We start from the raw sequence: 10,137 nt of genomic DNA, 5'->3' as shown, positions 1-10,137 counted from the left end.
AGGAATGAAATTTTAATTGTTTATGAGAATATAACTTTTAAAAATATTTCTAGTAGGCCAGGCATGGTGGCTCATGCCTGTAATCCCAGCACTTTGGGAGGCTGAGGCACGTGGATCACCTGAGGTCAGGAGTTCGAGACCAGTCTGACCAATATGGTGAAACCCTGTCTCTACTAAAAATACAAAAATTAGCCAGGCATGGTGGCTGTCGCCTGTAATCCCAGCTATTCGGGAGGCTGAGGCAGGAGAATTGCTTGAACCTGGGAGGCGGAGTTTGCAGTGAGTGCCAAGATTGAGCCACTGCACTGCAGGCTGGGTGACAGAGTGAAACTCCATCTCAAAAAAAAAAAAAAAATTCGGCTGCCCCTACCGGGAAGTGAGGAGCCCCTCTGCCCGGCCAGCCGCCTCGTCTGGGAGGGAGGTGGGGGGGTCAGCCCCCCGCCTGGCCAGCCGCCCCGTCCGGGAGGCGAGGGGTGCCTCTGCCCGGCCGCCCCTACTGGGAAGTGAGGAGCCCCTCTGCCCGGCCAGCCGCCCCGTCCGGGAGGGAGGTGGGGGGGTCAGCCCCCCTCCCGGCCAGCCGCCCCATCCGGGAGGGAGGTGGGGGGGTCAGCCCCCCGCCCGGCCAGCCGCCCCGTCCGGGAGGGAGGTGGGGGGATCAGCCCCCCGCCTGGCCAGCCGCCCCGTCCGGGAGGGAGGTGGGGGGATCAGCCCCCTGCCCGGCCAGCCGCCCTGTCCAGGAGGTGGGGGGGGCGCCTCTGCCCGGCCGCCCCTACTGGGAAGTGAGGAGCCCCTCTGCCCGGCCAGCCGCTCTGTCTGGGAGGGAGGTGGGGGGGGTCAGCCCCCAGCCCGGCCAGCCGCCCCGTCCGGGAGGGAGGTGGGGGGGTTAGCCCCCCGCCTGGCCAGCCGCCCCATCCGGGAGGTGAGGGGCGCCTCTGCCCGGCCGCCCCTTCTGGGAAGTGAGGAGCCCCTCTGCCTGGCCAGCCGCCCCGTCCGGGAGGGAGGTGGGGGGGTCAGCCCCCCGCCCGGCCAGCCGCCCCGTCCGGGAGGGAGGTGGGGGGGTCAGCCCCCCGCCCGGCCAGCCGCCCCGTCCGGGAGGGAGGTGGGGGGTCAGCCCCCCGCCCGGCCAGCCGCCCCGTCCGGGAGGGAGGTGGGGGGGTCAGCCCCCCGCCCGGCCAGCCGCCCCGTCCGGGAGGGAGGTGGGGGGGTCAGCCCCCCGCCCGGCCAGCCACCCCGTCCGGGAGGGAGGTGGGGGGGTCAGCCCCCCGCCCGGCCAGCCGCCCCGTCCGGGAGGTGAGGGGCGCTTCTGCCCGGCCGCCCCTACTGGGAAGTGAGGAGCTCCTCTGCCCGGCCACCACCCCATCTGGGAGGTGTACTCAACAGCTCATTGAGAACGGGCCATGAAGACAATGGCGGTTTTGTGGAATAGAAAGGGGGGAAAGGTGGGGAAAAGATTGAGAAATCGGATGGTTGCTGTGTCTGTGTAGAAAGAGGTAGACATGGGAGACTTTTCATTTTGTTCTGTACTAAGAAAAATTCTTCTGCCTTGGGATCCTGTTGATCTGTGACCTTACCCCCAACCCTGTGCTCTCTGAAACATGTGCTGTATCCACTCAGGGTTGAATGGATTAAGGGCGGTGCAAGATGTGCTTTGTTAAACAGATGCTTGAAGGCAGCATGTTCGTTAAGAGTCATCACCACTCCTTAATCTCAAGTACCCAGGGACACAAACACTGCGGAAGGCCGCAGGGTCCTCTGCCTAGGAAAACCAGAGAACTTTGTTCACTTGTTTATCTGCTGACCTTCCCTCCACTATTGTCCTGTGACCCTGCCAAATCCCCCTCTGTGAGAAACACCCAAGAATGATCAATAAAAAAGAAAAAAAAAAAAAAAAAAAAAAAAAAAAATTCTAGTAAAAATGGAAAAATCCACAAGAAAACCTCTTTTTTTCCTGATTACTCACTTTTCTTCATGCCTTTAATTTTAACCTCATCTCACACCTTGATATTAGAAGAAAGTAAGGCTGAACGGCAGATTCATAAGTTGTAGATAACATGAAGACTTCCTTGAATAAGGATTTATTCTTTCGGCTCACAAAGACCAGTCAGTATTATTGACAAACAGCAGGCAGGAAGATTTCTCCTAAAAGTCTCAACTAAAGTTAAACCTGGTCCATTATGGCATCAATCTACCCCTAGAAACTGATGCAGGGTCTATTTCCTCCCTGTTTTAACTAGAACTTAGCCAGACTGGAGACAGCATAGACCCAAAGAGCATGCAGTCCCACAGAGTTAGGGAAAGGATGCATCTTGACCAGCATTCATCATGTGGATCAGTTAGGAATTAAGTTCCTGATTCAAGGTGAGCTCATATGGCCACTCCCTGGTCATCTAGGACACAAGTTCCTTCTAACTCTTCCCCACCTTCATTAGTACAGGGCTTCTTTCCTGTGTTGCCACATGATCCAAAATGGTGATTGTAACTCCAGCATGATATTCACAAGAAGGAAAGAGAGGGAACCAGCACAAGGGTGAGCCTCCCAAGTAGGTCAGCCACTTTTAAAGAGCTTTCCTGCCAGCCCAGTGAAGCAACTCTGCTTACATCTCATTGGCCAATCTCTGCAAGGCAGCAGGGAACAGTCATCTCTATGGTTGGTACATTATAACTTTCAGCAATAAGGGATTCTGTCTCACAAAGTGGTGGAAGAATATTGGGTATCTGAAGAGGTAGCCACCCTGGCCAGAAGGTGCTAAACACTAAACATTCATCAACTCATTTTAATCCTAGTAATTACTTATGAGGTAGGTTTAGAGAACTTATACCTTGTTCCATGTCTCTCCAACTCCAAAGCACAAGTTTTTAATCACTGCACTGCACTGTACTGCATCCCCAATAACTAGCCGTAGGAAAGTGTTTTAAAAGGCATCACTTGGCGGGGTGCAGTGGCTCACACCTGTAATCCCACCACTTTGGGAGGCCGAGGCAGGCGGATCACCTGAGGTCAGGAGTTTGAGACCAGCCTGGCCAACATGGTGAAACACCCGTCTCAACTAAAAATACAAAAATTAGCCAGGCATAGTGGCACGTACCTGTAATCCCAGCTACTCAGGAGGCTGAGGCAGGAGAATCACTTGAACCTGGGAGGCGGAGGTTACAGTGAGATGAGATCACACCATTGTACTCCAGCCTTGTAGCCTTGTCTAAAAAAAAAAAACAACAAAAAAAAAACAAAAAAAGTTTCAGTCATTGTCAAGGATGCCTTAAGGTGAGCATAGCCTGAGATAAGAAGTAACAGAGGCTGCAGGCTGAGATAAGAAGGAACAGAGGCAGTGAAGGCAGGACCCTAGGCCCAGAAGTAATGGTCTATCATGCTGAGAAAAAAGCCAGGGCTTAGAATAGGGGTGATAAGTAAAAAGCCTAGTTTTAAAATCTAAGTGCTGGTAAAGGTTTGGTCACTAGGTGAAAAAATAAAATTCCCACTTACTAGAGCTGACATAAACAGCATATGATCCTCTTTAAGGTTGCAGTGGAGAGGCATGTCCAGGGACTCTCAAGTTAGAGACAGGTGTGTTTAGTGCTAGAATTGGAAAGACATTCAAGCAGACTGGCATGTTGCCTCTTCACAGCCATAGTCTTGCTGGCTTGCAGGATACTCCAGCCTAGAATGTATATAGGACTGTGGAGAACAGCAAAATCAGCATTGCTTGGGATTCAGCCTGAGCTCAAGTGGCCCACCCCTGGAGGCATCCAGTGTTCACACTTTCCAAGAGAGAAAACCTGATTGGATGGGTGTTTCAGCAGTCTATTGCTGCTTAAACACCTCAAAACTTAGCAGCTTAAAACAACAACACTCAATTTATTTTTCACACAAATCTGCAATTTGCATGAGGCTCAGTGCAAATGGTTCAACTCTCTCCCACACGGCATTGGCTGGGCAGTTCAACTGGATCTGGGGGTCCCACTTTCAGATGACTCACATGGCTGGCAAGTTTGTGCTGGCTGTCGGATAGGAGCCCAGCCAAGCCTGTGGTCCAGCGGCCTTGGCTTTTACGATGTGGGCCTCTCCATAGACTCCTTGGGCTTCTTCACAGCATGGCAGCTGAGTTCCAAGAGCAAGTGTCCCAAGAGAGCAAAGTGGAAATGCATAGTATTTTTATAATCTAGACTCAGAAATCACATCACATCACTTCTGCCATACTTTATTGTTTGAGACAGTTACAAAGTCTACCTAGGTTCAAGGTGGAAAGGACATAAACCCCACCTGTCCTTGGAGGCGTGTCAAAGCCACATTATGAGAAGAGCAAGTGGGATAAGGGATTTGTTGCAGGCACCGTTGGAAAATGTGATCTGCCCAAATTGGTGTGTCTTCATGCAATATCGAGGAAATATATTAGGTAGTTTCGTGTCAAGGAACATTGTGGATATTTGACCTCCCTGAATCCCAGTGCCTATACGCTCTTTGGCTTGGACATAGACCCCTGGTCCAGTAGTCTGTAGTAGGTGGTAGAACTAGTTTTACCAACTACATGAGTCATGAGCCATGGGACTGAATGGGTTGTAGGTGGATCAGACACGTAGAAATGTATGACTACTCTCAAAGCATGAGGTTAAAATGGGAGCAGATTAGACTGAGCACCTTGAGGATAGGGATCAGTCTTACTCATCTCTGTATCCTGAAAAGTGCTTGGCGCTACTGCACGCTCAATAATAACGGAAAAACCAATTATTTAATGAGCTAGGAGTTACATATCATCTTTCCTTAAGTACCTAATCAGTCTTTATCATCAGTGAGTGCAGAACTCAAATATGGTATTGTTCATCTTCCATCACCATTTTCTCCCAAGTTTCCTGGTTTAATTGCATTTTCCTCACTTTCCATCTAATGGATCCTGATGTCATTCTTTATCATTATTTCATATTGTCCTATTGTGTGTATTGTATTGTATTTTTAGCTACATTAAATCCAATATGGAAGGAAGCAGAGAACGATCATAATTGAACTAACAAGCAAGTGGAGGTGGAGAGAAAGTGGCCCCAATTTGGAAGGTGAAGGAAAACTGGGGATGGAGCCTAACTGATCATTAAAATGCTCGAAGCGGGTCTTTCCAACCCAGATCTGAGCTTCTCTTCTTTGCCCTCTGGAGGGTCCACAGAGAAAGGAAATTCAAGTTTTATTAAGAAAAAGAGGAAAGCATCTATTTTAGGTGATAATACAGGCACAAGAGAAGGATTGTTTCTTCTCTGGGCAGGAAGACAGATTCACAAAATAAGAGGCACTGTAAATCCTTCCTGAGATGTTCCCCAGCACCTCCGAATGTCACTGAGACCAACTAAGCCAGTTAATGGGCTAAGACCCACTTACCTCTTAACTCCATGAAATCCATGCAGAAATACCTCTATCTTGTTACAAGTGCCAATTGATTGCTTTTTACCTGGCATGAAGGTGCCTTTCCGTTCATAACCCACCCCGTCCCATTCCCAAGGGAACCCCATGCTTCCTCTTGGCTTGTACTGTCAGACCCTCTGCCTTCCGGCAACTGAGATGAAGATTCTAAGGAAGCAGCCACATGAATTCACGTCAGGATCAGTGTTCCAGGGGCGTCCAGAGCATGAGCAAGAGAAGCAGGGTGGGAGGATGTGGGTTAAACAGGAAAAACTAAGATTCGTTGTTAAAACCAAGATGCGTTGTTAAAACCAAAGGGGCAGGGGAGGGGTCAAAATCTGGAATATAAATTAGAGGTGACAGGGAAACAGAGGCAGACTGGAAAGGGGCAGGAATGAGGTGAGGAGAGGCGGTTTCCACAACAGAGCTGAGCTATGCAGTCTGCCTTTACTGGCCGCTGGCTGCACAGTGAACAGGGGTCAGTGTGGCCTGAAAGTGCAAGGCTGGAAGGACACTAGATAGCCAATACCTTCTTTTTGTCAGCATTGCCCAGTTTCCCTGTTAGGTTAGAAAGCCCAGTTCCAGAGAGACAGTGTGAATCACAGACCCTAAACTTGGACCCACGCTCCCACAGCATCAGGGCACACATGCTGACTCCCACAAGAGCCGTGAAAATGCTAGGAGCTAACTGGGTCAACCGCGGGAGGAGGGGCAGCTCCACCCATACATTTGGCCTTATCCAGAGCCAGTGACATGAGGCCCAACACTTTTCTTTGCATTAAAAAAAATATATATATATATATACACACACACACACACATACATATAGTGTTATATATACACTAAATAAATACACTTCTAATTGTCTCTCTGTAAGTGTAATAGTGGTGTGTTTGTTTAAACAAGACTCTTGGTTCCAGCGAGAAAATGTCCAACTCAAACTAGTCCAGACCAAAAGGAAACTTATTGGCTCATGTCATCATGCTTGGAAAGGGCAAGAAGTTGCCAATTCCAGGGACAACCAGAACCAGGTAAAACTGACATGAGTAACAATGAGACCAGGGACTCAAACCCCATCAGGCTTCTCCAGTATTTTGTCTTTCATTCATTCTCTGGGACCAGCTTTCTCTACAGGGCTGTAATTATTGCAGCTGGGAGCTCCAGGAGTCTTCTGTCTTTACCACCAGAGTAGAAGGGAAACTCCTTCCCTGGGTCTAATATTTAAAAGCTCCCCCCCAACTACCAGAGGAATTTGATTAGACTATCTGGGTTTTATGCCTAACCCAGTAAAAATGCGTACAGGGATGGAGTGGGCCTGACACTTTTCTCTACTCCTGCAGGTGGGTGAGTGGATGGGTGGGTGGTGGGTGGTTAGGTGGTTGGCAGTGGGGAGGAGATACAGGGGAAAGCAGTTTCTAAAGGGAATGGAGTGCTAGGAACAGATGCCGGGCACTCGGGAGCAGCCCAATGCAGAGGTATCCACCATGCACGTGTTTCTTTCCCTCTGTACTTACTTATCCACATCTAGAGAGTCAGAAGTTGAGAATGAGCCAGGTTCTCTGGATGGTGGCTTTACTAATGCTTTTCATTTCCTTCTTTGTGCATTTTTAATATTTTCCAAATGTTCTACAACACATACATATTGCCTTGTAGTATATGTTTTTTTTAAAAAAAAAATAGGGTGAATACGTTTTTATTAACCAAAGAAGAAATATTAAGAACCAAAACAGAAAAATCCTAATTTTAGGTCTAATATTCTTACAGCATAAATGTTGCTTGAAAATCATTTGCAAAACTGAACAAAATATATTGAGGTGTATGTGACCAGCACCATTTTTTATAGGAAAGAGAAAGGATCCTGAAAGGGGAGGTAGAAAACCCTCAAAGATTTGCTTCTTGGTATGGAAGGTACAGGTTTTTTCTGCATGCATTCCTTTAATCCAGGCTGAACACTTTGCCCATTTCCCTTTGGAAACTATGGGAGAATCAGGGAACTTTCTGGGCCTCTGTATTCACCTTGTGGCTCAATTCACCAGTTAGGGCAGGAGAGGAGGATGTTAAGGCAGTTGTCAAGACCCTGAAAAGCTAAATGGGAACAAGGCAGAACTGGAAACATTTTTTCTTCCCATAATGCATAATGTCTAATCACTTAGATTCTTTTCATGTTTTTGCTGTAAGGATCATTTAACATGAAAGAATATTTTGAGTAAAGAGCAAAACTAACCTCCATTTTAAATTCCTTTCCTTGTATACTTCTGTAGTTGCTATAATTTCTACAATTAACATATACATATTTCACAGAGTAAAAAAATGTATATTGCAAATAAAATCCAGTTAAATTTTTTAAAAAATCATTTTGGATTCCACCAGCCTAGCAAAGCAATTTTCATTTTGAGGAGTGTGTTGGAGTCTCCACCTATCTCTTTCTAAGAAAGAGAAAGTGAGAAGGGTCTGGAAGTGGACCACAGCGTGGAGTTACACAGGATGACTTCCTCCAGCAGCCCAGAGGGAGCATGCAATGGTTTCCTGAAAAGAGAGGGAGCATTTATCAGCTGCAGTGGAAGGGTCAGTGGGAGAGGAAGCTAGTCAGAAATCCTGGACAGAGAAAATACTAGAAGGCTTCCCTCAAGATGCCACTGGGATTCACTTATTCAGGAAACATTTTCCTGAGTGCCTACTATGCACCAGGCACAGAGGAGGTGAGATATTGCAGAAAAGCCAATGGCCCCTGGAGCCAGACTGTCTGGGTTTGAAGCTGCTTCTGTGCCTCTGGACAGGTTACCTAACCTCTTGGTGCCCCAGGTCCCCCACAAGACTTTTGGAAAAACGACTTGAGTTAATAGATACGAATGCTCGTATCTATTGAGAATGCCTAGAGTGTGGTTAGGATTCTGTCATGCTGGTTGTTACTATTGCAGTCTCTGCACTTGAGGAGTTCACAGTCCAGTAGCTGAAAAAGCACAAACTGGAAGTCTGTGGGACAAGACGGAGGACGTGACAGGTGCATTTTTTTAAGATAGAGAGTTGCTGGGTGGCTCCCTCCTAGACGGTTGATAGTTCATGCTGCCCCAAAGTCTGAGCCCAAGTGTTATTTTGTAGGTCACTGGGTCACAGCAGGCATTCTCCCACAGTGAGAGTCATTCTAAGCAGGAATGATGAGATGATGATGAAGACTTTTATTGAGTACTCACTCCATGACTGGCACTTTTCTAAGTGCCTCATGTGAATTAATTTGCTTATCTCCGCAGGACACTGGTAAACTATTGCCCCCATTTTACAGATAGGGAAACTGGGGCACAGAGAAATGAGGCAACTTGTCCATGGTCACACAGGTAGCTTGTGGACAAGCTGAGAGTTGAACACAGGTAGTCTGTGTCCCACGTCAGCCTGCATGTTACCAGCATCATGTTGAAGATATATCGTGGACATCAACTGCAAAAGAATTGTGCCAAGTGTGACCCTGGATACTATTCACCCACTTATTTGAGTGTCATTCATTTGTTGCTTCAGTTGACATTTCCTAAGCCCCTTGTCTAAGTAGGGCACAGTGAGCCCTCTTGGGTACAAAAAGGAAGCCAGGATCCTCCTGTCAACAAGTTGATTCGGGAGATAAGGCTTCTGCCCAAACACAGAGTAGCAGGTTCCCCACGAGGAGCATTTACAGTGCTCAGACACAGGAAGAAGGGATGGATGGCTCTGGGTTGGAAAGAGCAGTTGAGTTTGAGCTGGGTCTTTAAGGACAAAAGGCCCTTCAAGAAAATGGCATTCCTGCCCTGGGGAGGGTGTGAGGAAGGTGTGAGTTGGAAAGCGCAGGACTGCACGGCTTGGCTGCAGCACTTAGGGTGCATAGGGGGAGTGGCAGGCAATGAAGGCTGCACCGGTGGCTAGGGCCTCCTTGAAGAGCCCTTGAACTCTGGTTTGGCAAGTTGGATTGCATTTAGTAGGAAGTGAGGAGCTTGTGGAGGCTTTTAAGAATGGATCCTCTTCCCCTTATGTAGTCTGGAGACAGTGCACAGAAATGGTCCTTCCAAGAGGAAGAAGAAAAAGGAAGAACAGGTCATCAGCCTCGGACCTCAGGTGGTTGAAGGAGAGAATGTATTTGGTGCCTGCCACATCTTTGTCTCCTTCAATGACACCTTTGTCCATGTCACTGATGTTTCTGGCAAGGGAACTACCTGCCATGTGGCTGCCAGGATGAAGATGAAAGCTGACAGGATGAATCCTCACCACACACTGCCATGTCGGCTGCCCAGGAGGTGGCCCAGCAGTGCAAGGAGCTGGGGCATTACTGCCCTACACATGTGCAAACTCCAGGCCACAGCAGGAAATAGGACCAAGCACCCTGGACCTAGGGCCCAGTTGGCCCTCAGAACCCTTGCCTGCTTGGGGATGAAGATTGGGGCAGATCGAGGATGTCACTCCCATTCCCCTCCGACAGCACTAGAGGAAGGAGGATTGCCATGGTCACCGCCTGGGAGCAGGAGTCCTCAAAATATTGTCTGTTAATAAATTGGCTTCATGTGTAAACAACAACAACAACAAAACGAATAATGGGAGTCAAATGATCAACACTGGGATTTGAAGAATGATCCCCAGCCTGTGGAGGGGGAGTTCAGGAAGAGAAGGCAGGGGAGAGAAAATGAGCGCAGCAGCAGGGGGAATCAAGAAAAGAGGAGGAAAGAAAGAGGAAGGGCAGTGCAGAGTGATCAGGTCACTGCCAGCCCTCCCTTTGCTGCTTAAAACCTTTCAAATGGCTT

At 48.4% G+C, this 10,137-nt stretch overlaps 1 pseudogene; it reads left to right on the top strand.

Annotated features, from left to right (window-relative positions):
• Nucleotides 1-6,361: 6,361 nt before the first annotated feature.
• On the top strand, nt 6,362-9,824 carry LOC134730324 (small ribosomal subunit protein uS11-like; annotated as a pseudogene).
• Nucleotides 9,825-10,137: the final 313 nt, after the last annotated feature.

Source organism: Pan paniscus, chromosome 3, assembly GCF_029289425.2.
Source record: "Pan paniscus chromosome 3, NHGRI_mPanPan1-v2.0_pri, whole genome shotgun sequence".
In the NCBI taxonomy this organism is placed as follows: domain Eukaryota; kingdom Metazoa; phylum Chordata; class Mammalia; order Primates; family Hominidae; genus Pan; species Pan paniscus.
The sequence above is the reverse complement of the archived record's forward strand: the minus strand, read 5'-3'. Positions and strand labels throughout refer to the sequence as shown.